At 43.5% G+C, this 16,844-nt stretch overlaps 1 pseudogene; it reads right to left on the bottom strand.

Annotated features, from left to right (window-relative positions):
- Positions 1–9,288: 9,288 nt before the first annotated feature.
- On the bottom strand, positions 9,289–10,004 carry LOC100766133 (annotated as a pseudogene).
- Positions 10,005–16,844: the final 6,840 nt, after the last annotated feature.

Genomic DNA, 16,844 nt, shown 5'->3' with positions numbered 1-16,844 from the left:
ATTTATGGATATGTAAAAGGGTTATGATTTGGTTTACAGAGTTACTGATTACAACGAGTACTAAAGCCTAGAAATGCCAACTTAGAGATGCTTCCCATCCAACAGACTACTGCAGGTAGAATCTTTCCCTATGAGTTGTTAGGCCTTCTGTGCCTGCAGCAACTGCACAGACTTCAGTGTCAGGAGGAGATGGGGCCAGCAACAATTTTTTTCCCTTCTCTGAAACAGGGGACAGCAGCAAAAGGTTCGCTAAGCCTAGTCCCCAGTCCCACCCATGTCTCTGGGCTTCTCCTGTTCACTTCAGAGACTAAAAAGAGCAGTGTCTCTGTGACCTTCCCACATGATGGCCACTTGTCTCCCTCCTTAGTCTGATCTCCACAACACTCCAAAGACTTCTATCTCTTGTGACACTTAGAGATTTTTTTCTCCCGTGACACCCCCAGTTCTCACTCCCTGTAAGGATGGCTTCTAGGTATTTTTAAATAGACCACACCCTAAAAGGCCCTTCAAAAAAGAATTTCCTTTCACTGTCACTCATAGGTCTAATGACAGACTGTAATTCTATTTAGTATTCCTCTTCCCTGTTGTATTTTTCTATTACAATGCCAATAATTTAAAGAGGAAATATGTACTTTTCTTTATAATTAACATATGTCATTTGTATAAAATAATGGGCTTCATTATATTTTCATACTCGTAGGCAATGTACCTCAATTATATTCAGCCCACCATTGTCTCTTGCCCCCTACCCTGTGGCTCTGTCCCCCAAGTAGTCTCCCCTTTACATCTCCCATTCTCTTTCTTCATATGAGAAAAATACATGTTATTTGTTTTTCTGAGTCTGATATTTTCCTTAACTTGACGATCTTCAGTTCCATGTGTTTGTCTGAAGATGACATAATCTCATTCTTTACAGTTGAATAATACCTTTCTGTGTACCTATACCACATTTCCCTTTATTCTAATAAACTTGTATTTATTTAAAAACATGAGAATGTCAACAAAACAGCAGCAATTTACTTTTGCCATTACACAATGGTATTCAGTCCGCAAAAGGATTGTTTTCATATAAACTACACCAGAGAATAGTAAGAGAAAGGAGACTAACTCCACATGTAACTAACAAACACGTGATGTACACTAACACCTGCCTTAAATTTCTATGCCATTTACCAGGCAAGATTAGCCAGTGGCTACTAAAAACAGCACCAGGACAGTGCTACCTGAAGACACATTTGGTAGTATGTTAACTATACAAAAAAACAAACAAACAAACACTACACACTTTATAAACAAACCTCATACAACCTTACACTTCAGTTTTTCATCGAAAGGAGGGAGTTGTGTATAAGGGGATTTTAATGCTTTACAGACAAGGAGAAAAATTGCAAGAACCCAGTCATCACCATCGTCTTATTCCTCTTCACCTTCCTCATCTCCTCCTTCCCCTACTTTGTCCTGCTCATTTCCACTTTGGCATCCCCTTTGCTGCTGCATCAGGTTTTCCTTTAGCTCTGTAGGTAGCAATATTATTTCTGTATTTTTCTTTCATCCTTCTTTTCTAAGACTGCTTGTCAGTCACAGCAAGCGGCTCTGTCTCTCCCACCCTTCTGATGGAATGGTTAGTATCAATTGTCAACATGATGGAGTCTGGAATGACTTAGGAAACAGGCCTCTGAGGACTTCTACAAAGGCCTTCGGGGCCTGTGAGGCGTTTTTGTTGATTAGCCCATTGGGATGGAAAGAGACACCACAACTATGGGTTGCACCATTGTCTGGGCTTGGATCCTGGAGTAAATAATAAGGAGAAAGTGAACTGAACACTACAACATATCACTCTTTACTTCTCAACTGTGGGCTCAATGTGACCAGCTGCCTTGAGGATCTGAAGCCGACTTCCCTACCATGATGGACTGTGTCCTCAAACTGTACACCAGAATAAACCGTTTCTCCCTTAAGTTGCCTTTGCCATGGTATTTTTTTCACAGAAGAAAGGAAAGTAACTAAAGCATACAATACTTGACTTACTCTTCATCCAGGAAAGTAAGCATTTGTTTAAAGAAGAAACTAATACCCAGAGAGTTGAAGCCAATGGTCCATGATCATAGAAGTGACACAGCCAAGATTTAAACGTAAGCTGTCAGGCTTGGAAGCCCATGTTCTTAAACACTCTTCAGTACCACCTCCCTCAATAACTTGTCTCAGTTATAGAAATAGAGAATACAAGAGTCTCATCCAGGTCTGCTCCAAAACCTCAAAGCTTATGCTTCGTCCAGCACACTCAACTCCCCATGCAGTCAACAGAAAAGTCAACTTAACGTTTTTCTTCCTGACCTCACTTTCCCAAAAGAAATACGTGTGTCAAGAGGAAAAATTCATGGCTACAGGGAGTTAAACAGTCCAACTCAGAGAGAATATCTGCAGTGAAGTACAGAGGACAGGCAAGCAAGCTCCCCATTTAAATGTTTAAGGAATCTCCATAAGTAAGAAGAAAAACACAATTCAGAACTAAGATTTAAGACCAGAAACTGCATGCAGGCTTGCAGGCTGGTAAATTTTTCTCGCACTAGGTTCCATATGGCAATAGCAAACAGAACCTCTGATTTCTTTCATTTCTTTGGAGACCATAAAAGTCTACATTTGCAAAAATCAATATGTGTTTCCCTTCCTGCCATTTCACATGATAGACAAACACAACCCCCAGCCCTCCGGTAGAAATTACACTGTTCTTTTAGATCACCCTAGAAATATGTGCATAGCAATGTCTAAAGTCATCAGGCAGTTTAATTTCAACATGTTCTTGTGTCCCGAACTAGACTCTCATGGGAATGCACTTTCAGATGGTTCCTGGGAAGCCTCGGGGACATCTAAGGCAAGGTCTGAAAGTGATTAGTGCGATATATTCCAGGAGAAAAGTTTCGCATGACCTTTCTGGAAGAGACTGTCATGAAACTCTGATGTGACCTGCAGGCCTCCAGTCATGCACACCTGACGGTGGTACCCGGTCAGCAGGCTGGGCAGCAGGCCCACAGTTACCCCAGGGGCAAGTGATGTGTGTCTCCTGTTTTTCAGTAGAAGAAACCCCCTTAAAGTCAGTGTGCACAGGTATATGATCCACAGATGTGTCTTTCCTGGGGGTGGGGCCTAGATAGAGGCAGCCATATATAACATGGAGAGAGTGAGAGGCAACAGAAGGGAGAGAGAAAAGCGGAGAGGAAATTCATGAGAATGAGAGAGGGAGAACAGGGGTTGTTTTGTATGAGTGCTTTGCTTGCTTCCATTATCAGATAAAGAAGTTGCCTAAAGTAAGGAAAAAGAAATGTTTAAAACACACTCCATTACAGCCAAGACTCAAGTCCAGGCTCCACTAGTCGTCATGCACACATTGAAGAAATATCAGACCTCTCATTAGGTACTATTGGAGCTATATAAATTAGCAAAAGACCCTGTCCTGGGATGTTTATAGGCTGAATGAAGGAAATAGAAAATAATCAAAATAACAGCAACAAAAAGATACTATACACTCCAATGTTCAGGGGGGTCTATGTATCATAAGTTAAGATAAACACACAAACACACATAAGGGGTGGAGAGCATTAAGGACCAGTGGGGCATGCAGGTAAGGACATAAGCTTGAACAGAAGCCCAGAAAGAACAAGTCTCTGGCAGAAATAACTTTTATGGCTGAGGGGAATAGGAACATAAAGGCCTTGGGGTAGGAATGTGTTGGTTTGATGGGGAATGCCTAGGCATATAAAAGTGTGTCATGCCATTCAGGAAATATAAGAACAAAGTCACAACTACCATGTCACTTAAATCTAACATCCACACCCCATCAGCACCACACTTTTGAAGTACCTACAGTGTAGATGTTGGTGGCTGTGTCCCACACCTGCATGCGGCACATGGACCCTTGCAGTTGGGCAGTGATGATCTGCTGGTAGGCATGCACAGACAGTGTGGCATGTTAGCATGTCAGGGGCACCATTCATTACAAACATACAGGGCTTGCGTTGTATAATACAAGGTTAAAGTCACTATGAGAATGGCAGGACAAGTTTATGCATGTGCATAATACAGAGCTATTTTTAGTCAATTGCCAAGCAGTGAGTTCACTGAAGAGCAAGTACAACCAATATCCACAAGGGAGTTCATGGCAGCCACTAGACACGGTAAACTCAGTCATCCCTACAAAAGTCCAGGAGCATGAATTCAGTCCTGAGAAAGACATCTACAGGCAGCCACCCAATGTGCTAGTTTCACAGGCCTGGTTCTATACAGAGTTATCTTGCTTGCATTGTAAATTTCTTATATCCTCAATGTGCTGTTGGTGTGCTCCTCATGAAAACCCAACAGGAGAAGTTAAATCTCAAGGAGGAGCATTTGGAGGGACACAAAAGTATACCAAGGTTGATTTTTTTTATTACCTAACAGCATATTGGCCTATAAAGAATGCTCAGTCTAATCTGGGAGCCCCACTATCTTGGGTCTATTCCTTCTTCTCTTGAATGGCTTCTGGAAACAGTAGCATGCATTTGATTGATGCATTAAATGTACAAAGGATGAGAGAATGAGTTATGAAGGTGCTGCTGGGGGTGGGGAATTATTGAAACAGACCATGAGTCTGAAAGCCAGGGCACATGGGAGTGCTTAGGGAAAGACTGTGAAGGAAGTGGAGAGAGGGGCGGGGCTTTTCCAGCAGAAGAATCAGAGAATGGAAGAGCATGAGGTGGGCTTCGCAGAGTGAAGAGAATACTGACCTGAGGACAATGAGGGTCTGTGACATGGAGGCAGTGCAGCATGGACGAAACACAAGACAGCTCTGCTGCTTATTTCATTTTCAGCTCTGCTACTAATTGGTTTATGATTCTTGGAAAACCACATAGCTTCGAAGTTTTCTAAACTGTAGGAAAAGAATTCTAACCTGACCCCATGAATGTTAATAGAAATAAATATGTCAACAAATTCTGTTAAATGACGCCACTGTAGCAATGCAATCATGAGGCCCTAAGTGTGTGGAGATACAGTGAGGCCAGCCTGGGAGATGTCTCAAGACTATGGCTACATGGAGGTGATGATAACCTTGTGCAGAGAGACGACAGTGAGAAACCCTAGCCAATAGGACTGAGGAAGGAGTGAGTGATGAGCAAGCTGACACCCTGAGTTAGTTTGCTTCCTATTGCCACAAACATCACGACCAAAAGCAACTTGAGGAGGAAATGTTTTATTTCATCTTATATCTTGTAGTCAGTCATCATCCATGGAAATGAGGATAGGAACTCAAGGTAGGAACCCAGAGGCAGTAACTGAAGCAGAAAACGTCATGGAGAAATGCTATTTACTGGTTGTGTTCCTGGGCTCCTTCAGTTTACCACCTGCCCAAGGAAGGCACCACCCACATGGGCTAGGCCCTCCCACATTGATTATCAATGGGGAAAATGTCCCCAAAGACTTGCCCACAGCCCAATCGGATGGAGGCATTTTCTCCATTGAGAATCTCTTCTCAAATAACTCTAGCTTGGGTCAAGTTGACAAACTAACCAGCACGCCTTTTCAGAACATTTCCCATATGAAAAAAACTCTGAAGCTGTGCGTAGAGAAGGAGCTTGTATTCTGGGAGAGTTTCTGCATCAGTTGGTTTCATATTAACTTGACACAAGCTAAAGTCATCTGAGAGGAGGGAATCTCAATTAAGAAGATGCCTCCATAAGATCATGCTATAGGTGTTATTCTTCTGCTTAAATTAGAAATAAGAGGAAGAGGCGCAGGATTAATATTAGACATATTAACCAGTTTATTATAGGCCCGGTAGAGTACAGAGAGTAAGAAAGAAGAGAAACAGGGTTAATGGCTGACTGCTATGGCCGATCATGAGAGAGATAGAGATAGAGAGAGAGAGAGAGAGAGAGAGAGAGAGAGAGAGAGAGCACATAGGAGGGAAGAGCAGAGGGGGAGAGAGTAGAGAGAGCATTAATGAGCAGGGGTCTGTCTTGCAAAAGGGGCCCTTTGCATGCAGACTTAGATCCCATGGAACCCTGGGCTGACCAGGGTTCTGCCTGAGTGGATTCTGCCAGGTAACAGGGGCATGCTAGCATAATGCCTGAATCTTTCAACAGGCAAGCCTGTGGGACATTTTCTTAATTAGTGATTGATGAGGGAGGGCCCATTCCATTGTGGGTGATATCATCCCTGGGTTGGTGGCCCTGGGTTCTGTAAGAAAGCAGAATAAGCAAGCCATGGTGAGTGCCTCTCCATGGTCTTTGCATCAGTTCTTGCCTTCAGATTCTAGACGTCATTGCTTTTGATGATTAGTTGTGATGTGCAAATGGAGCTAAATCAACCTTCTCCTCCCCAAGTTGCTTTTGGTCATGGTGCTTCAACACAACAATAGTAACCCTAAGAAAGCTTCTTAAAAAGTACATGATGTAACAGATGGCATACCAAGTAGTGAAGGCTAAACAGGCGCCAGCAGCAAGAAACCCAGTTCTCAGAAAGGGAGAGCCTTAGAGTCTAGCACCAAAGTGAAAGAGCTTGCTTTCTGTCCCGCGCAATAGTCTCGCCAGCAAGAACCACACAGGACATTCGGATCCTTCTGCAGGAAAGCTTTAATGCGTCTTGAGAGGAGAGCATAAGCTTACCAGAGCGGAGACCCGGAGCTAAGAATCCCGTCCCCTAATAAAGGCTGGCAGCCGCTGCCTGGGACGTGTCACCCTATGATTGGCTTCAGCTCCTCAGGCCATATGAGCCACGGAATAGGCAGAGATCAAGGAAATGGAAAATTACCCAGCGCCTGCGAAATAATTTACATTCAGTGCCTGCAGGCACCATCATTGTAATGGAGAATGCAGGGACGGCTCCCTACATCTCCCCCTTTTTTATTAATTAATGATAAGGCTTTATATTTTTACAAGCAAATAGGTCACCCATATGTTGAGGGATAGAGGCAGAGTTGTACCTTCCCAATCAAACATTAAGACTGTGTACAAGAGTCGCCATCAGGCTGTTAGCTTGACCCAAAGCGCTCTCGACCTGTCCTCTGCCGTTTTTCTGGGAAAGGGAGACTAGGGCAGGCAACCCTTATGCAGGACAACATGCCTCCCAGAGAAGCCTGCATACTGGGCAACTCTCTGTGCGATGCCTTGCTCAACATCCCTCATGGGCTGCTCAAACCAGACACTCTACCCTGTGCAATGAGCCTAGGCTCTGGGTGTGCAAGAGCTGTCTGGCCGGCGGCCTATTGCTTAAGCATAGTTAGCCAAATATCAGTGGAAGCCCCTTGTTCCAAAGCTACAAGCGCTTGGGCGATAACCACCTTGTCTCTCTTAGTTTGAGCCCTGAGCCTACAGACCAGCCAGAGAAGCAACATCAATCTGCAGCAAACGGCTGCACCAAACAATCCCATCCCCACCCCTTAAGCGATCTATGATGACAATCTCTCCATCAAGGACAGGAGTTAATCTGGATAATAATAGCGGCTCTCAACTCCCGGGGAGAGGGTGGAGTTCCGACTTTTGAAGGTCCGAAGGGGCTCTTCGGGTGAGTCTTTCCGGGATCCACAGGGGATTCTCTTTATCCTGTGGAAAAACACATATAGCTCCCCTGGATCTTATGAGAATAGGATCTGAGCCTCTCCAAAGACCAGTTAAGATATCTTTTTATTTTACCATTTTCTTTGGCCTTTTAGGTTCTGAGGTGTGACGCTTGGCCGCAGTATGGCCCTGAGCGTTAATGTTTATGAGGCTTTAAAGCCCCAGGCATTCCAGGCCTCCAAGAAGTGTTGAATAACATGCATGGCCTTTTCCCCTATCAAAGACTGGGAAAGCCATCTGTCTCCGCTCCTCTAATGGTAAAAAGGAGTCAGTACCAAATAATGGGGGTGTTGATGGAAGTACACCCGCTGGATTAACAGGTCTCTTAAATTTACTGGGGTGTGACCGGTTATCCCCTATTTTCTCTCCCTTCTTTTTTGTTTCTTTTTCACCTAGCTGAGCTGTTTCCTCTAAAACTTTATCTCTTGAGCTTTCAGAGTCATCAGAGCTATCAAGATTTAAAGCTTTAAACTTATTTACAGAATCATCTAACAAATTACTCACTCCCTTGTCATTAGACATCCCGGGAGGTCCTTTTTTCTTATTTGTTGCTGTTTCTCTTCTTATACACACTCCCTTGTCACTAGACATCCCGGGAGGTCCTTTTTCCTTATATTTTATTGTTGGGTGCGCCCCATCTCTCACTACATTCGGTTTCTGACATGTAATTCTGGACTTCTTCAAGATTGCTACAACAGTGAAAAAGATCAACAATCCCAAGCCAAAGTCCAGAAAAGACATACCTCTCCGAATTTACCACCCTGCAGTTCTGAATCCGCCCCGTTAGAGGGGTCTCCACAGTGCCCGCAATGTTAACAAGTTCCCAGGTTTCGGCACCAGATGTCCCGCGCAATAGTCTCACCAGCAAGAACCACACAGGACATTCGGATCCTTCTGCAGGAAAGCTTTAATGCGTCTTGAGAGGAGAGCATAAGCTTACCAGAGCGGAGACCCGGAGCTAAGAATCCCGTCCCCTAATAAAGGCTGGCAGCCGCTGCCTGGGACGTGTCACCCTATGATTGGCTTCAGCTCCTCAGGCCATATGATGCCACGGAATAGGCAGAGATCAAGGAAATGGAAAATTACCCAGCGCCTGCGAAATAATTTACATTCAGTGCCTGCAGGCACCATCATTGTAATGGAAAATGCAGGGACGGCTCCCTACAGCTTTCTGTCAGGGCCCCCAAACTAAACAGCAGTTTCCCCTTTCTCAAATAAAGAGCAGGAACAGTTAGTTAGACAGCTACATTCTGGGGCTAAAAGAGAAGGTAGAGAAGGTCCCCCTCCTCTCCCACGTCCCTTGATATGAGAACAGAAGTGCCCAGCAGAACAAGGATCCCAGGGCTAAGGAGAGAATGATTGTCATGGGGAAAGGAAAAGAGAGTTGAAGGAGAACATCAGATCACCAGGAGCACAGAGGGCTTACCCGAGACTACTGATGTTCACAATTTTTTTTTAAAATGAAAAACCAAAAGAAAAAATATTTAATCACAAGCTAACAGCACCAGGTGCAATGTCTGGAGACAGATTCTGGGTACAATGCTGTGTGGCAACCACACACTCATGGCTCTGAGAAGGCCCCCAAAGGGGGACTTACCTTCAGGGACTGAGCCAAGGAAGGGGGAGAGACAGCCCTAGAATGGAGACTGAGGTGCCCCATGGGGTAAGGCGCTACTTTGTTGCATTGTTCTGCATGGTCCTAAAAGCCTTGTAGGGCATCTCATGCTGCCCCCGCCTGCACTTTGTTGGGTTGAGGGAAGGGCAGATGCACCTCCTTAAAGCCAGGGATCTGGTTGACAATCATGGACAAATGAGCTTGTTGGTCTCCTCAGGCAGATTGATGAGGAACAATATGTGATTAGGTGGATTCTGGAAGAGAGGCTGGGCAGGAGGCACTGCCCAGGCATGAGCTGCTGTGAGGGCATGGCCCCAGGGGCATCTGGCCAGGAGCAAGGCCCAGGTGGTGGCATGTAAGGAGGCTGGCCTGGCATGTGGTACATGATGCCGGGTGCCTGAGTCATTGGCGGCATACCCCAGTAGACTGGACCGCACCCTGAACAGCCATTTTGGCAGCTGGTGTCTCCTAACTCTTTGGCTTCCTCTTCTCTCATGAGAGGCTCCTCTTCATCTTGGCAATAATGTCTGAGTCAGTCCTGGCATATTGGATGCTCATGGCTTGTCATAGAAGGGGAAATCCTGCATGGAACACAGGGTATTAGTGGTGCTGCTGACCTCCTTAAAGATGACAAAGGCCTGGCCCCTCATCTTCAGACTCCAAGACACCAAGATATCCAGGATCTGGCTAAACTTGGAGAAGTTGGCACACAGGGCCTTCTTGAGCTCAACCTTCTTGGTCTTCTCATTGAGACTGTTGATATAAATAGTGTAGTTGGGACAGGGCTCAGGAACTGCCATGGTGTCAGATGCTCAGGGACAGACTTCAGAGTATGTCTCTCCCCCAGCCTCCTGAAGTTCACATCTTAAAGGAGGAAAATTTAGCACAGCTGCATTTTCCTGGCTGGAGCTCAGGCCCTGAGCGGCCAGAGCTGTGCTGATATGGAATTGGGGGTTTCTAGATGAGGATGGTTAGGGGAAAGGGAGCCAGGGAGAAGAGGGCACATTTTATTTAATTAATTTTTTACACATATATTTTGTTTCCCTCTTGGGGAACAGATCCCCCACCTCATTGCCCACTGAACTTTATGCTCTCCCCGGCCTCTTACAACAACAAAAACAAAACAAAACCCCACAAAAGCACAAAATCAAAAATCAGAACAAAGACGCTAAAGAATTAAAAAGCCAGAAAAAAAATAAGATGGAGCAAAAAGCCCACAAAACAAACAAAGTCTATTTTGTGTTGGCCAGCTAGTCCTGCTAATGGGCTTGAGAGGGTTACCACAATGGACCAGAGGGCCACGCTGAGGAAAGGAGAGTGAGGGGCTGGGGTACAAGAGATTCTATTAAACCACAGTGAAAAGGTATAGAAGCCAGTTTTTGTTTTTAACAGGGAATCTTGTTAAGTTGCCTGGGCTGCCCTCTTGCCTCTAGTCTCCTCAGTTTGCTGAGTAGCTAGAACTATGAGATCATGCCACCGTATGTCTAAGGTTGATAGTTTAAAAGAGCTGAGGGCAAAAAGAAAGTTTTGAGCTGGGAGTGCCAGGCAAAGGAATGTGGGATGTTAGAAGTCAAGAAATAGGAAGTGGTGTAAATTTGAAAAATGAAAGGTTTAGAGTTAAAGTGTGTCATGCAAGCAGGAGCCACGGGAAAAGTAGAGAAAGTGAGGTATTGGATGCCAAAGCCACCAAGTGTAGTGACAAGAGTGAAGACTCGGGAATAGCAGAGACAGAGAAGTTTTGAGTGTCCTTGGCTCTCTGAGACTGCTCAAGCTCCAGTGTTTAATGGTTCCCATTGCTTCAGCCTTCTTTGTTCAGGAATTCCCACCGTCAGAGTTGTATTGAGAGAGATTCCATCCCTTGTATCCATACAGCTAGTCTAGGAGTTTACCCTCTTTTCCATTCTTCTAAATGATGCTGCCTGGGCCTGGGGACTGGCATGAAAAGCAGGGTTAGGTTGGGCCCTAAGGGACAAGAAAATAGGATTATATCCTCCCCCTTTGACAATGGATTGTCCAGGTAGCTCTAAAACTGCCCCGAACATAGGAAGTGATGCTCATAATAAATTCTAATTGTGGGGGTATACACCATGGCCAACACATTTATGTTAACCATACCATGGCTTTTGATGTGCCAGATAGCATTCTTTTCTCCCAAGAGCTTTGGAAACTTGCAGTTTGACCAAGTGATTAACAATATCATTTTGACTGGAGTGATTTGTGATGAGTTCCAATGCAATGTAATAATTCAATAGGGTTTATTTTCAAATGAGGAGAAGATGAGAAAAAGAGGAGAGAAGAGGAGGTGGAGGAAGAGAAGGAGGAGGAGTAAAGGAAAGAAGAGGTGAAGGGGGAGGGATAAATGAAAACAAAACAGCACTTAGCAGAGTCTGCTTCATTCAAACTTATTCAAGCTCATCAATGACAGTGTTGGGAAATTGTCAGAACACCTGCTCTCAGCAGTAGAAGATAATCTGGTGAGAGACACAACTGTAGCCATCCTAAAACAAGCTTTCAGTAACAAGTCCCTTGAATAGGTCGTTTAATGGCTACTGTACACCACTGGTTAGATATTTTCAGGAGGTTGGGAGGTTGGGCTTATATCCTTCCTTCCTACCTTCCTTCCTTCCTTCCTTCCTTCCTTCCTTCCTTCCTTCCTTCCTTCCTTCCATTGCTTTTGTAAAGTGTTTGGTCACAGCAATGGGAAAAGTAGTATTCAAGGAACCCTAGGGGTGTCAGTGTTGTTGTGATGAACCTGATTGTGTGGACTTTTTAAAAGGGTTTGTAGAAGAAATGTGGAAGAACTTACAGATAAAATCTAGAGAAGCATAGAACGCTATAAGCAGAACTTAATAAGCCATTTGGGTAGGCAGTTTGAAGCCCAGAATGCCCAGAGAAATATAGATATACCACAGACCCAGTATCAGAGAGGAACAAGCCCAGTCAGGGACTAGGTTAGAGGTCATTCATGTTATTTTCTGGCCAATAATTTAGTTGCACCTGACTGTTCTGAAAACTTTTGTGAGGCTGACCTCAAAATCAATGGTCTAATTTGTTTTTGTAGAGAGAATTTCAAAACAGGACAATATTTAGGTTGTATCATGATTGCTGTTCACTGCTCTTGTCTAGAACTACAGGTAAATAGATGATATATAGATGATAGAATGATAGACAGATGATACATTGATGGATAGGTAGGTAGGTAGATGATAGATGACTGATAGATGATAGATAGATAACAGATAGATAGATAGATAGATAGATAGATAGATAGATAGATAGATAGATAGATAGATAGATAGATGACATATAAATGATAGATGATATACAGATAGATAAATAGATGATAGATAGATAGACAGATAGATAGATAGATAGATAGATAGATAGATAGATAGATAGATGATAGATAGCACACAATAGATGGAGCAGAAAATTAATATAAGTGTGTGGTATGGAAAGGAAAGTAGAACAAATGAGTTTAAAGTTCCAGGCATATTGCAGCAAACATGGCTGCAATTATTGAAGGGATATGTTCCATTAAAGAGAATTAGTGTTTTGCTCCAGGACAATTGCAAAGAAGCCCTATGAGCAACTCCCATTCATAGGATACTTTGTGAAAATGCAAATTCATTGGATGGCAAGAACCTAAACTGAGAATTGTCCACATGATACTGACTGTGTAAGCATGAACATTCAAGAACTAGAGGGTCATGGAGTCTTGTGGCAAGGGTTCTAGAAAGCCACCAATGTGTGCTAGGCAGTGTGTGCCAGGGTCAGATTTCCTGAAAGGAGGCTCTAAGAGGTTGTTCCATGAAGCTGAGAAGGCAAAGTATACATTTCACTAGAAACTCCAAGATGTAAGAGATGGCAGGACTGTGAGACTTCTGCCAAGGAAAGCTGCAGGCATGGAGCAGCGTCCAAGAGAAAGGTGTATGCGCTGTGTGTGTGTGGGAGGGGGGCTGGAGACAGAGAGATACCTAAGGCCATTGGAACACAGATGATTCCAGCATGATTTCCAGATGTAAGCTGCAGGGTTTGATGTTTGCCTTGAGGGATTTGCTCTTGCCTTTCCTCATCCTCTTCCCATTCCTCCCTCTTGGAATTCGAGTATTTATTCTGTGCCATTCTATACTGAAAGCATGTGATTTATTTTTTGTTTGTTTGTTTTGTAGGAGCTCACATTTAAGAGAGCTCCTGGAATCTCAGGAAAGAGGTCAGATTTTAAACTAGGTTTGGACTGTTAAAAGACTATATGAATTTTACAGGTGAGTTAATTTCATATTACAATATGGGATAAATGAGACTTTGACCTCTCAAGTTTCAGGGTGATATTTTAGGTGTCAGGTTGGCAAGATAGACTTGTGATGGTTAACCTTGATGTCAACTTGATGGCATTTAGAATCCTGATGGAAGGAGTCACACATTTGGCCTTTGTCTAGGAGATTGTATTCAGAAATGTTCAACCAAGACTTACTCTGAGTGTAGGCAACACCATTGAGTGGACTGGGGTTCTATACTGGCTAAGAAGGAGAATACAGGCTGAGTACAAACATTCATCTGTCCCTTCATGATTACAGATACACTGGGACTAGCTGCCTTCTACTCCTGCTGCTGTGACTTCCCTGCTGTGAGACTGTTCCCAAAATGGAAGCCAAATCAAACTCTTCCTTGAGTTGTTTTTGTCACATGTTTTGTCACAGTGGTGACTGAATACACTGGCCTAGACAAGTTGTTCCAAATTTCTGTTTGTGTCTTCAATATTGACACATACTGATCAATTTCCAAAATCATCACAATGAGGTATATGACATAGGCTAATTTTATAAAGAAATTTATCAAACTCAAACTTTTGAGGCTACAATTCAAAGCAGCACAGTGCAGACTCAGCTCGAGGCCCCACAGCAACTTGCAGAGTGCTGTGGAAAGAAGTGTCACATTCCCATGAGGAAGCAGAGAAAGGGTGTGGCTGGAAGTAACACCTGCAAGAAAGAACAGTGCCTCTAGTAAGAGAGTAACCCTAGTGACCCAAGTAGACCCTACCTGAGTATCACTACTTGGTACTAAGCATCTAGCACATGAACTTTTAGGGATACATCTAAAGATGAAGTAAATCCCAATAAATTTTATGCCCATATTATTGGGAACTTAGAAAAGAAAGGAAGGGGCCAGTGAGACAGCTTAGTGGGTAAAAGCACTTGCCTTATAAGATTGATGACTTGAGTTTAATCTCCAGATTCCACTGTGGAAGAAAAGACCAAGTTGACTGCCACATTTTAAAATATCAGAGCAAAGAATGTGATTAGAGTATAAACAACACATGGTTGAAGAAGGAGGGAGCAGAATTAATTTTCTTGGTATCTGCTGACCATGACAAGAGACAGCTTGACTGGGTATATAAACATGGCTGACTTCAGGATTACTTAGGATTCTTGAAGACTGCGCTGGACTGTACTAGCTCATGTGGCTGGGCCAACTTTGCATAGCATACATATTCTGTAGAAATTAATATGCATGATCAGGTAGTCGAAAAAATACACAAGTCATTGGAGGGATTTTTTTTCCTTCACAAAAGCTATCAAGCTGGAAAGGAAGCCAGTTCCATGTATAACTGAAATTTGTTGAATGTTCATCTTTACCTGGCCCAGAACTGTGCCAATGTGAGACTACAAGGAAAGTAATTCTAAGTCTATTAGATGGCTTAAAGGCAGTTGAATAAAATCACCAAGTATCATTTTCATAGGTCCCCAATTCACTCTCACCAAGTAATTCTAGAGTCAGGAATCTTTCCAAAGAATTCCTGCTGAGCTATACTGGGATAAAATCTGGCCCATTGTGAATATAAAATGGCAATTTTATTTAAACAGTTGGAGCTCCTTGGGTCTCTTCTGGCTGACTCTAATATTCTCCTTGTCTATATACTTTGGACACATTTTCACCTCACTCTAAAAGAGTTTTACTGCTTAATCATCTTCCTCTTGCCACCTTCCCCCTTCTAGAGAATTCTATTGGAACGTGGAATAATTTTCGTAGTGGTTGGTTGACACATTTCACAGGAAAGTTATCACTTATAATTTCTACCACATGTCCCTGAAGTCCACACATTGGCCAAATCATGTATCCTTCCAATTTTACCATTTTTGCAGCTGTAAAATTCAGATGATAACTCTTCATCCTTTGAGTTTTTCAACTGCAAAGGGCCTGTAGCATCACCTTCCCAATATTTCTTTGCTCTGCCTGACTCGTGACTTTTAAAAAGCTGAGTTATAGAGACTAACATCAATTACTGTCCTACCTGTGTTATTTCTCTTGCAAACATGGGCCAATAAAAATGCATGTAACCAAATTGTTAGCTTGTTTTCCAAAGTATTTCCAGTTTAAGTCTGTGAACTTGAATCAGTCATGCACCAGACAAATGAACCTGTCATGAGACCCCCACCATCAAGATAAGTTTGTGCTTCACTCCAAAAGATTGTAGCTTATGTTTTGATCAAATAAACATTCAGTGTTGCAATTTTAAAAAGTGGTATGCAAGAGACAGATGTCATGTGACAGAGCTTGGGTGAAGAAATTTTTTATTGGGGACAGTGAATGGGGAAAGGAGGGAGGGGAGAGGGGAGACTGACCTCTGGGGTTAGGAGCAGGAGAAGAGAAGAGAAGAGAAGAGAAGAGAAGAGAAGAGAAGAGAAGAGAAGAGAAGAGAAGAGAACAGAACAGAACAGAACAGAACAGAACAGAACAGAACAGAACAGAAGAGAGCAGAACAGAAGAGAGCAGAACAGAAGAGAGCAGAAGAGAACAGAAGAGAACAGAAGAGAACAGAAGAGAACAGAAGAGAGAGAAAGAGAAGGAGATACAGTGAGGCAGGCAAAGAGGAGAGAGAGAGAGAAATGGGAGGTGGGCAGGGCCCTTCTAAAAGAGAACTTAGTGAATGTGTACAGGTGGTGGTGCTCTTAGTAGCTGCAGCTGAGGGTGTATCCTGTCAGAACCCCAAGGACAGGGCAGTACAGATGTCTAAATACTAACATTTAGTCCCCCAAATAATAACAGGTATGCAATACCAGGCTTAGTGAGTCATGGGAGGCTATTTTCTCCTCAGTGGGAGAAGGGGCTTACTATGGCAGTGCATTTTAAGACCACAGGAAAGGCATTCCCACAACCTTGGGCATGGACAAAGGGACCTACAGGTAGTATCTGAGCAGAGGACCTCTCCCTGTTCCTACTCTAGGGTCAGCTCAGGAAATCCAGGATTGTGTACTTTTTCTCAACCAGCCTCTTGGCCACAGTAAAAACCAAAGCCCATGTCCCTGGGAAGAAACAACTTTCCTGATAAGGCATATCATATCAGCTATGTCAGCCTGGACCTCAGCCCTGAGGGAAACTCATCCCAAAGCCTCCTTCCAGCAATGCTCTAGGCTTTCTTTCTTTTGCTGTCAAATATCTTGAAATCAAAGCTGTGTCTACTGCCTGAATTGTTTACCTCACTTTCTTGCCCTTCCAGTTCCTCTACAGCACCACTCACTGAGGGATCTGATCACATCACTTCTCTGCTTCCCATGGGTATACTATGTCAAGTCCATCAAATTCCTGAAGTTCAAACTTTTCATTTCCGCAAATGAAATCTAGCACATTCTAACACCTAG

Source organism: Cricetulus griseus, chromosome 2 (genome assembly GCF_003668045.3).
Source record: "Cricetulus griseus strain 17A/GY chromosome 2, alternate assembly CriGri-PICRH-1.0, whole genome shotgun sequence".
NCBI lineage: Eukaryota > Metazoa > Chordata > Mammalia > Rodentia > Cricetidae > Cricetulus > Cricetulus griseus.
The sequence above is the reverse complement of the archived record's forward strand: the minus strand, read 5'-3'. Positions and strand labels throughout refer to the sequence as shown.